Source organism: Equus quagga, chromosome 11, assembly GCF_021613505.1.
Source record: "Equus quagga isolate Etosha38 chromosome 11, UCLA_HA_Equagga_1.0, whole genome shotgun sequence".
Lineage (NCBI taxonomy): Eukaryota > Metazoa > Chordata > Mammalia > Perissodactyla > Equidae > Equus > Equus quagga.
In genome coordinates this window covers 30418600-30429761 of record NC_060277.1, presented here as the reverse complement: position 1 = coordinate 30429761, position 11162 = coordinate 30418600, and the positions used below count along the sequence as shown (strand labels likewise).

General features: G+C 37.1%; 1 pseudogene; it reads left to right on the top strand.

Moving 5' to 3' along the window:
- The first annotated feature begins 480 nt into the window (after positions 1 to 480).
- Positions 481 to 9700, top strand: LOC124247168 (cerebral cavernous malformations 2 protein-like; annotated as a pseudogene).
- Positions 9701 to 11162: the final 1462 nt, after the last annotated feature.

Genomic DNA, 11162 nt, shown 5'->3' with positions numbered 1-11162 from the left:
TAATAAATTTGAGTTAGGTAGAAGGAACAACTTGCAAATCTGAATGGGTGTCCTAAGGTGTGTGTGGATTGGAATTTCAATAAATATTATAAAACTAAAGGGTACCAGAAATCTGATCATTCACAGACTTGAATGACTGGCCAAGAATTTTGGAATTTAGTTGGTGTCTTGGGGTGAGTTTGACCATTTGTATATTTTGGGAAGGTTAGTCAGATAGCATTGTATAGTCTGGGTTGGAATATCAACAAACTACAGTAGATAAAACAAGTTTTTTGTAACAATTATCTAATTATTATTGGTAAAGATATTAATGAGAAGTTTATTATTGAAATGCCATTATAAAAAGGCATAATACTCTCTGTTTCAATCTTCCTAAAAATAGAAATATATATTCAAACATATACATTCATATGTAAATTTAAAAATGTAACTGTATTATGCATTATTGATTATATTATTCCCTAAAGCTCATAACGGTCAATGTCTTCAAATGCATTCTATGGCTCGAAGACTACAATTAGTCTTGCTGTGGCTGCTGGGAGTTCTGATATCCAGAACAACATAGGAGTCTCTGCTTCTGCAGAAACTGCCAATCCCTTCAACATCTGTGGAGATATCAGAACTGTTGGTGACAATTTTCTTCAAACTAGGCTAGTTAAGGATATGTTACTAATCAAGAATAGAACGTTCTAATTCATTCCCACCTAAGAATTTCATTTTAATACCACCTTTGCACATTAAAAACTAAAATGGAATCCCCTGAGGGTAAATAAAAAATGTTCAGGCAGAGATATAACAGGAAGTGTTTGAAAATGAATTGCAGATTGGGGATTATTGTGTACATACATAAGAAAAATCTGATGCAAGGTGAATAGTCCTTTTGAACTTGTGTAGAGTAGATAGTTTAAACAAATTTAAAATTAATTAGATATTTAGGACAAAATCAGTTTTCCAGAATGTCAGCAAACCAAAGCACCACTCTCCACATTGTGTAGCTTTCTTAGGTATAAATGTAATTTTTATATATATATATAAAAATACCAATTAGAAGTCAATTAGAAGGGTTCATTTAATTAGCTTTTGTCAGGTACACTGGAAAATATTTTCCTTAGAATAACATTTGGAAATTTAGTCTCTTAGACTATTTTGTTTCTAAATGATAAAAGTCTGTATTTCTGTTCTAACATGAATATTATGGAAGTTAGTATTCCCATCCTCACAATATGTTAAGAAAAAGCTAAACAAGCTGAAACACAACTCTTTGTAGATTCATCAGAGAATTGAAGTCACAGGGCAAAGCTGCTGCCCCCAAAACCAGAGAGAGAGGCAGATAGAAGTGACAAATAGAAATGGCAAGCAATAGGATATATTGGAGTATGTGAAGAAGCCATTTGGTGTAAACCTAATTTGGCCTGATTTTGTTTTTCCAAGAGGGCCTGACATAGCCATTGAGCATGCATTGTATATCTGCTTTAAACATTTACTACGGCAAGAACAAATGCCCTTAAGATAAAGGTGTAAGTTCCCCCCACATTGGTATTTCCTTAAGCATAATCATCTTTCCCTAGACCAGGAACTAATTGCTGTGACCGCCCAGCTCAAGACAACAGACCTACCACCCTGCTGTGTCCATCAAGACAGCAGACCTACTACCTGCTGTGTCCATCAATCGCTGTGCTGACAGAGCAGTCTCGTGACTATTGTAAAAGGGACATTTCAATCATATGTGAAACATCCTCTTTGAGGGTATATAACCACTCTGTATACCCCACTTCTTTGGTGCCCTTCCTCCTTGAGGAAGGAAGGCCTCAGCCCACGGTCCTCACATTTTGGCTCAGAATAAACTCACTCAAATTTTCATTTATAGATTGATTATGGATTATTTCCATCGACACAAGGAATCACAACGTACCTGGGGCAGAAGCGGTAGGCACACTTACAGTGTAATTGAAGAACTGCTGGCAGCTCAGTGTGGAGTATCTAGAGAGTTAAAATCTCTGGAGAGCACAGTGTAAAGAGGGCCTTCACACTTTCATGAGTCTCATCTCAAGGATCCTCATCAGCTTCTCACTGTGAAGAATGAAGAAAAATTCCTTAGCGCTTCCTGCATATTGCCTTGATTTCTGTAGCTTTATGATAAGATTTGGAATTGGGTTCTCTGAGTTTTTCATATTCATTCTTCTTTTTGAAAAATGGTTATGTCTGTTCAAGGTCTTTTGACTTTCCATATAAATATCATAATCAGTTTGTGAATATGTTCAAAAAATATGGCAGGCTTTTGATTGGAATTCTATTGGATCTGTAGATCCAATGGAAGAGATTAATGTATTAGCAATATTGAATCTTTAAATCCATCAACAAAGCTTTCGTCTCCATTTAACTAGATGTTCTTTGATTTCTTTCATCCATATTTGGAATTTCCTCCCCCCTCCCCAAGTTTTATTGAGCTACAATTGACTTATAACATTGTAGAAGTTTCAGGTGTACAACAAAATGATTTGATATATGGATATATTGCAAAATGATTACCACAATAAGTTTAATGAAAATCCTTCACTTTATGTAGCTACAATCTTTTTTAACTTGTGGTAAGGACTTTTAAGATCTACTCTCTTAGCAATTTTCAAATATGTAATACAGTATTGTTACCTATAGTCATTGTGCTGTAATTATATCTCCAGGATTTACTTATCTTATAACTGGAAATTGCATCTTTTGACCACTTTCACCTGTTTCCCCCACCTCTCACCTCTGCCTCTGGCAACCACCATCCTGATCTTTGTTTCCAAGAGTCTGTTTTTTTTGATTCCATATGTAAGGGAGATCATGTTGCATTTGTCTTTCTCTTTCTGATTTATTTCACTTAGTCTGATGTCCTCAAGTTTCATCCATCTTGTCACAAATGGCAGGATTTCATTTGTTTGTAGCCAGAATCTGAGAGTTGAAATAGTATTTCATCATACATCTCACATTTTCTTTTTCCATTCATCTGTCTGTGTATTTAATGTTTGTTCTAATCTTTTCTTATTGAAAGAGTGCTACAAAGAGTTCTTTCAGATTTCTGAAATTACGGTGGAAGATGGAAGTCTATACATACATTTTAATTAGTTCATGTTTCACGGTTGAAACATTGATGTCGCCCATCAGCCATGGATAACTGGATTCAATGAACTTTGTCTATTATATTAGGACAATTTTTTCCTTTGTTTACTTTTATACCTAACTTCTTTCATGAGCTTTACTAATGTTGTTTTAACACGCTATGGTTTGCAAAATGGAAAACCGAATCTTAAAATGTTTCTAGATGGTAAGAGTATTTTCCTTTTTTAAAATTAATTAATTCATTTTTTGAGGAAGATTAGCCCTGAGCTAACATCCACCACTAATCCTCCTCTTTTTTTTTTTTTTTTTTTTGCTGAGGAAGACTGGCCCTGAGCTAACATCTGTACCCATCTTCCTCTACTTTATATGCGGGACACTACCTCAGCTTGGCTTGACAAGCGGTGTTTAGGATCCAAACCAGCGAACCCTGGGCTGCCAAAGCAGAATGTGGGAACTTAACTGCTATGCCACTGGGCTGACCCGAGTATTTTCATTTTTAAATGAAGAAATTGATGCTCAAGGAGGAAAAATTTTTGACAAAGTTTACCCAGAAACACTTAAGGTTGTGAATAAATTACTGCTTCCAAAATCCATGTTTTTGTTCCATCCCTACTCTCTACTTTTGTGACAGTGCATTGCAAATATTATTTAAAAAGTAAAGATCAAATGTACAGCAGCATGTTTATAAAATTAATTAATAGACAATTGACTAACAATAATACTCTATGTCTGTGTTATGAGTCATTTTGGGATATACAGTCCTTCATGGATGAGAAGTAATCTAGTGTTGAATTCAGAACACTATTGTATATATCATGAATATTGGTCTGAAACATGATACGTTTACATGAATCTCTCAGTGTGAACTACTTTATCACTGACAAATGATGGTCTATCTAGAAAATTAGTATTTAGGAAATGAAACTGGGGACCACTTGCTTTAACTTTACTTGGCTAGTTGTCTGTTTGGAAAAGTAGTTATTTAATGCACTAATAAAGCCCACCCTATTACGTAACATCTCTGACACCCAGGTCACTATTGTAATGAGTTCTTAAGTTTTTGGAACTGAGAGTTGACTCCTTTTCTAGTTCAGGCTGGTTAAGATTACTGACTCCTCAACTGGGCCTGTGCAGATGAACAATACGTGACCCTTTGACGTCAAAGAGCCAAAAACTCCACCTTCAGATCAAGGTCATGACACCATTTTGCCTCCTATAAAGAGCCAGGAAACTTGGCTATGCTTGCACAGATCATCAAGTACCTCACTGCTTACCTCCAATCAGCTATTCCCACACTTCAGACCAGCCTGCCTTCTTATCCTGGAAATATCCCTAATCCCTATTTTTGGGGAGGTGGATTTGAGACTTGTTCTCCTATTGCCTTGCTTGGCTGCCTTGTGAATAAAAACTCTTTCTCTGCCACAAACTAGTAGTCTCAGTTATTGGCATAACCATGCCTGGGCAAAATGCACCTGGTTCAGTAACAGAAATCAAGATATAACTTGTTTAAGCCCTTGCCTTCTTACTAGAGAAAATAAAGATTGAAATAAACTGTAATAGTAAATTCTTTATTGCTGAATAGATTTATTACTAAAAATAAAGGAAAAATATTTTCTAAGAATTTCATTCTGAATATCCTTCCAAATTGAAAATATATTACTGTCTTAGATATAAGTCAAGCCCCCAAGGAAAGCACAAAACAGTTTCACATTTCACTGACTAGAGTTTTAGATAGCTACTTTAAATCATAGCAGGATATTTGGAATTAAATGATTTTATCTTAGTCTGAGAATTAGCCAACAGCTGAGTACTTTACCTGTAATCTCACTCAATGTGATTTTAATGGATGAGCTCATGGTGGGAAAATGCCATCACAATTAAAATGAATCTTTTAGGTTTATGAATCCTTGTGGAGACTAACTCAAGGATATCAACTGAGGTTACCAAGAATATTTCAAACTTGCAACTGTCAGAAATACTCTGAATATGTGGCATCTTTCATCAACTCTTATGGTTGATCATATTTTCTATTTTAATGCATAATAGTCATCCAAGAAATACTTTTTCCTATGTTTTAACAAGTGCTATAGGCGCAATGTTAATGCTCTTCCCTTGAAGATAATTATTTGCACTTCAAGGCTTTAACTACTCTCCACTGTGGGGAATACTACACCTAATATTTTGCCCAGCCCAATCCTCTTAATTTGCACGATAATGCCACTATTAGCATCAAACTTCTGGATCAGAAACAACAAACACAATGCCCTATTTCTAGAACACTTCTATAATTAACAAAATTATTGAAACAAGTCCTAAATCGGGTTTTTTCTAACTAAAATTTTAGCATAATTTATTTCAAAAAAGTATGTAAAATTCTTCTAATGGCAATACTTAATCCATTCTTTCATTTTTCTCTCTAAAATTTTAGCATACCTTATTTCAAGAATATTTAAATTTGTTTTAATGGCAATGGTTGTTGAGAGGACTACTAGATATGATAGATTTTAATGAAGATATGATTGAAAATTCATGAAAAGTACCTTGTTGGGAGTGACACAAAGGCAGGAAAGACCATAAAGACAAGTCAGTGGTAGAGTCTAAGTCTCAGGTGTCCTATGTATTTAACTGGAAAGATATTTGAGGCTATAAAGAGAGCAAGTCTTGGACTAGAATGGGGCAAATGATGCACCCACATCACATAATTAAAGGAGGGACTCTCAGCTTCTTGCAAGTGAAAGCCTCCTTAAATTCTGTGTCCTAGGTTCTTGGCTTGCTTCATCCTCATCCTAACCCTAGAATATTGAATTAAATGCTGCAAAGATTTCCCAAGTTTTGATATTTCGAAAGACTCACCAGACTTTGCAAAGCATACTCACATAATGCTTTTCTTTCGAAGGTGAAAATCAGATACAGCAATAGAAAAACAGTACAGGCAAGCTTTGGGGTCTGAAAGACATCTAGGTACAATCTCCCCAGGGTCCTTAATGGCACATGGGCCAGGCTTCCACATCAACTGAACCATCAAGATCTGTGCTAGGAATTTTGGCCTCATGAGAGCTCAAGGCAGAAGTTAAGAAGGGGGATTATGTGTTTCTGGCCACATAATTAACCAGGGTGTCTAACAGGCTACACTAGGTGAAAACCATCAGTAAACCCAGGCCTGGGGGTGTCCAGGGGAGTTTTGGATTTTAATTGCCCACAGCCCTTCTTTTGGCTAAGAGTCGAAGACAACATCCAGTATTTCAGAGAGAAGGATAGAGCTTTCCCAGAACAGCTGGAAATCAACTCTAGCCTACAGAGATACCAGTATGACTCCCATAGCTTAGGGCTCCTCTACAGAACCATCTTAGCAGATGTCAGCTAGAGCACAAGCTAATATTAAACCAATCTTAAGCATGCAAGAGAAATCTTGATAGTCCTAAACCTGGTCCAAGGCTTGTATTAGGGATAAATTAAAGTAATATTAGCTGACCATGGGAATTTGAATTCTCTGGATATTTATCAAATTTTGGCTTTTCATCATTTTCAGTCTCTCCTCTATACACACACCTTTTATATTTACTGAAGAATTCAGAATTTGAAAAATTACATTATGTTTAGCCATTTGAATTATGTTTAAACTATGTTGAACTTTCAGTGGTACGATTCTTAGATTTCTTGAAATATGTTTCAAAAATAAAATATTATCTTTGAACTCCTGTATTTATTTGCTCTTTTAATAGGTAACTGAAAAGAAAATAAAGAAATTAACCATAACCAGTTTTAAATGGTTAATAATCAAATAGGGTGAAGTATTTAGATGAAATGGCAGTATTTGTGAGGTAATAACATATTTGGAGAGTTTAAATGCAAAGATGTAATGCCCTGAGAATTTCCATACTATTTACGAACTCTAATTTCCAATATGGTATATGTAAAAATATTCTGAAAAATATCTTCATGTTATTCTCTATATAACTAAAAAAAATTAATGAAACTTTGCTGAATGATATACTATTATCTAATTTTGAAAGTAAAATATAAGATTATGATTAAAAATATTGTGAAATTATATTTTATTCATAGACATGACTGCCTTATGAATTGTCTTTATAAGCATCTGTTCAGATACATTTTTACTTTTTATTAACATATTCATAATGTAGAAAAGCATTTCTGCCAAAAAGGTTATATCACATAAGTGTATAATATCAAACTATACATTTATTATTATAATTATAGCGAGGTTACTAAAGTAAAAATGTAGCCCTGGGGAAAATCTTTAGAAATTACATATTTCTGTAAAATTGCTGAAAGTAGTTGAAGTAATTCTTAAATACTAAAATAACTATTTTGTTAATTTGAATAAAATACTGAATAAATGTTATGTAACATGATAGAAAAAATTTCAGTGACATTATAAAATTAGAGTATAGTGAATAAAACTAAAGAATTACTTATAAACAGTAAATCAAAATCTTGGTGTATGATGTCAATAAAACCACAAAAATGTTTTTGAATGAGCAGGATTTGAAACGACACAAATATGTGCGACAATGTGCTACTCTTGGACATAATTATTCAAACACTATCCTACGTTGCATAAATATGTACCACTTATCATTTTATATTTTTACAATTTTATTTTTTAAGCACCATTGTGAATATTGGGTAATATTGTATTATTTAGAGATGAATACATCTTTAACTTTTATAATTTTCATTAAAAATTTGAGTCTAAATTATATAACACAGGAGAAAAAATAGTCATTGGGTATATTATAGTTACATTTCATGAGATAAATGTATTTCTATTAATGTTTGGAAAAAAACAACTTAAAGAAAAACTATAATGTTGATATAATTTTGAATTATCTGAGTTATTTATGTAGGACCTCACCCTCTCTCAGTTTTCTAGACTTGGCTGTTGGTGGACTTCAGTGGAAGATTAACCATGCATACCATGTTGTTCAAACAGAAATGTGTAAAATAAGACTGTTTCTGTAAATGAATTTGAGACATTTGATAATTCAGTTTTATTGACAAAGATATTAATTGATCAATTGTTTTAGAGAAAAAAGTGTTTTCTTAACTATTCCACATACTATTTCTTAACATAGAAAAAAAACAAATTTGAAATCTATCATGATAAATATTGATGTTTTGTTATCAAAAATTTCGTTTGTGTGCATAAGTGTGTTAGTTTTATTATGCCCAGACATAGATTAAATCTGTATACCTAAAACAAGGTTAAAGACAAAGTTGTACTGAACTCCTAAAATGTGGACTTTTTAACTTTATAAGCTACCCAACATGCCAGCTGCCATCGACTGCCTTTTGTATATAAGAGCTGTAAAAACAGCTCTTCTTACAATAAAGTCCAAGGTCCTCCTCTCTGCGACTAGGATAAAACATTGAATTAAGACATAGCTAATGCATTAAAATTTGATGAATAAAACTCACACTTAATTTCGCTCAATTTTGACTTGGAGCTGCACGTAGCAAGCAAGCAAGAAGGGCGAGAAGGGTGAGGAGTCTGGAATTGTGTCTCCATTTAAATGAGCATTCCTAAAAGGAGGAGAGATAAAAGCCCAGAAAAAGGTGAGAGAAAGGCGGCCTCTGTACCCTCTCCTTGCCTGAGCGTGTGGAGCCCAAGAGACAGCTGAGCAACAATATTGAGGTGAGGTACTTAGGTCTGTTAACTACATCCCAAGACACCTCAATGACTCCAGTAGGAACGAAATCCTGCACTCCATAGATGATGCAAAGACAGCACACCAGCTTCCCGGCACTTGCCCCAGCAGCGCGATGCTCTGACCAGACTGTCTGCCCACCACGTCAAGCTGGCCTGGAGGGATGGGAAGGACACCATCTCAGCGTTCCCACCCATGACATTGCCTCCGTCTCCTACTTTCAAGATGACGCCTTGCACCTAGTGGTCCTGCAGACAGCCCAGGACCCTGGCACTACCCCAGCCAGAGTCTGTGCGGAAAGTTCCAGACGCCTCACGGTAGGCTCCCTGCCTGCCAGTAGAGGGGGCCGTGGAGGCGAGCTGCCTGGTGGTCCTGGCCGTGGAGAACCAGGCGGCTGCAGAAGAGCTGTGCTTCCAGCTCAGCCGAGCCTTCCAGATTGTTTCCACGGAGTCCACCGTCGACTTTCTGGGCAGAGTAATATTTGATGGGGCCTCAACACTCATCCACCACCTGTCCCTTTGCAAGAAGAGACTGGTTCTCCCACAAAAGGGGACATTAAGGAACCCTATGATACAGAAGCCAGCACTTTCTCCTTCCCTGAGCAGGCAGAGTCTAGCCCTAGTCCTTCTGTTTGCAGATGTCGCCTTACGCCCAGAATGTCAGCGAGAGCGCCTTAAGCGCCAAAGCCCTGGAGCTGCCGCCTACGTGCTGACGGTGCACACCAACCTCTCGTGGCAGGAGACACCGGAAGATGCTGCACAAGTACCGCTAACGGCCCTAGTCCGCGAGTTCCGCATCCACCTGCGGCAGCTTTGCAGGAACAGCTCCAAATTTCTGCTCCTGGGTCCGTGGCCAAGGACAGCCAGCACTTTGAGAACTTCCTGGAGACCCTCTGGGTGAGGATGGATGCAGCATCATCCCGGTAAGGGCAGGGCCTGGCTGTCTTGCTGTCCCCACCCACTCCCTTCATCATCATCCAGCCTTTTCTTTTTTTCTTTTTTTTTTTTTAGGAAGATTAGCCCTGAGCTAACATCTGCCACCAATCCTCCTCTTTTTGCTGAGGAAGCCTGGCCCTGAGCTAACATCCGTGCCCATCCTCCTCTACTTTATACGTGGGACGCCTACTACAGCATGGCTTGCTAAGCAGTGCTGTGCTCGCACCCGGGATTTGAACTTGCGAACCCTGGGCCACCAAAGCGGAACCTGCGAACTTAACCGCTGTACCACCGGGCTGGCCCCTCATCCAGCCTTCTTGGGAAGAGGTTCCCTAGACCTGTGTGCATCTGCTCTTCCCCTTCCTGGCTGAGGGCTCAGCAAGGGACTCCGGTCACGGGTGGCCCTCTACTGTGAAGGAGCAGGTATATATCAAGAAACAGTATATCCAGCAAGATAAAATGATAACTCATTTATCATATTTGCCAAAAATATCCAGATATTTTCATTTCCTGTTACGTTGACTGAAATGTTTTTTCTTCTGCCACCTCCTTATAGTAATCCTTTCTTATTACTCACATTCTCTATACAATATTTTGCAAACATACAAGGCAACACTTTTTAAGCCATTCATTTGTTCAAGAAGAATTCGTTGAATGCCAACTATGTGTGAAGACGGGTTCATTTAAAATAATTTTCTGATATTCCCATAGGTAATGTCACAACTCTAGAGAAATATATATATTTTGTTGACTTGTTCATTGCCTAACAATTTAGATATTGGCTGTGCAAATTCTTTATTCCTGAGCTAATTAACAAGTCAATGAGATTCTTAAAATGCAGAACTTTTTTGTGGGAGTACAGGGGTGATGTTACAGAGAGAGCTTCCTGACTGCATGAAAAATGATTGTACTAGTTTAGACATTGCATAAGTTAGTACACAAATGAGAGAAGGTCCAAATCAGTCTATCGAGTCATGAAATAGTTCACTGAACTATTTAACTAAACACTTTAGAGTTGCCTTCAGTCTGTGGGAACAGAGGAAATTCAGAGTGGAGTAGGCATAAAGTGCATGTACTCTTCTTTACTGACATTCCTTTCTAAGGCAGAAAATTCATGATAATCTATCATCAACTTGGAGGAAAGGCTTGTATTGATCCTTTCATTAAAATCGACCAAGGATCTTTTTCCTCTCTACAATCAAATCAAATGGTTTTTTTGAAGAGGCAAAGCTGTCATGCCAAATGGGCACCTGGCCAGTTCCTGTCCACAAAGGGCCTTCTGCAGAATTTTCCAAATCTCCCCAGAGGTGATAAGGTCATGGCTGGGGAGCAATGACAGATAAATGAATCCATAACAAGGCTCCAAACTCCTCTATCTGTACTCAGCACGCCTAGAAAATTATGTAAGTCATCATTCCCTCTAACACAGCACATTCTCGGTCTCATCTTGCTA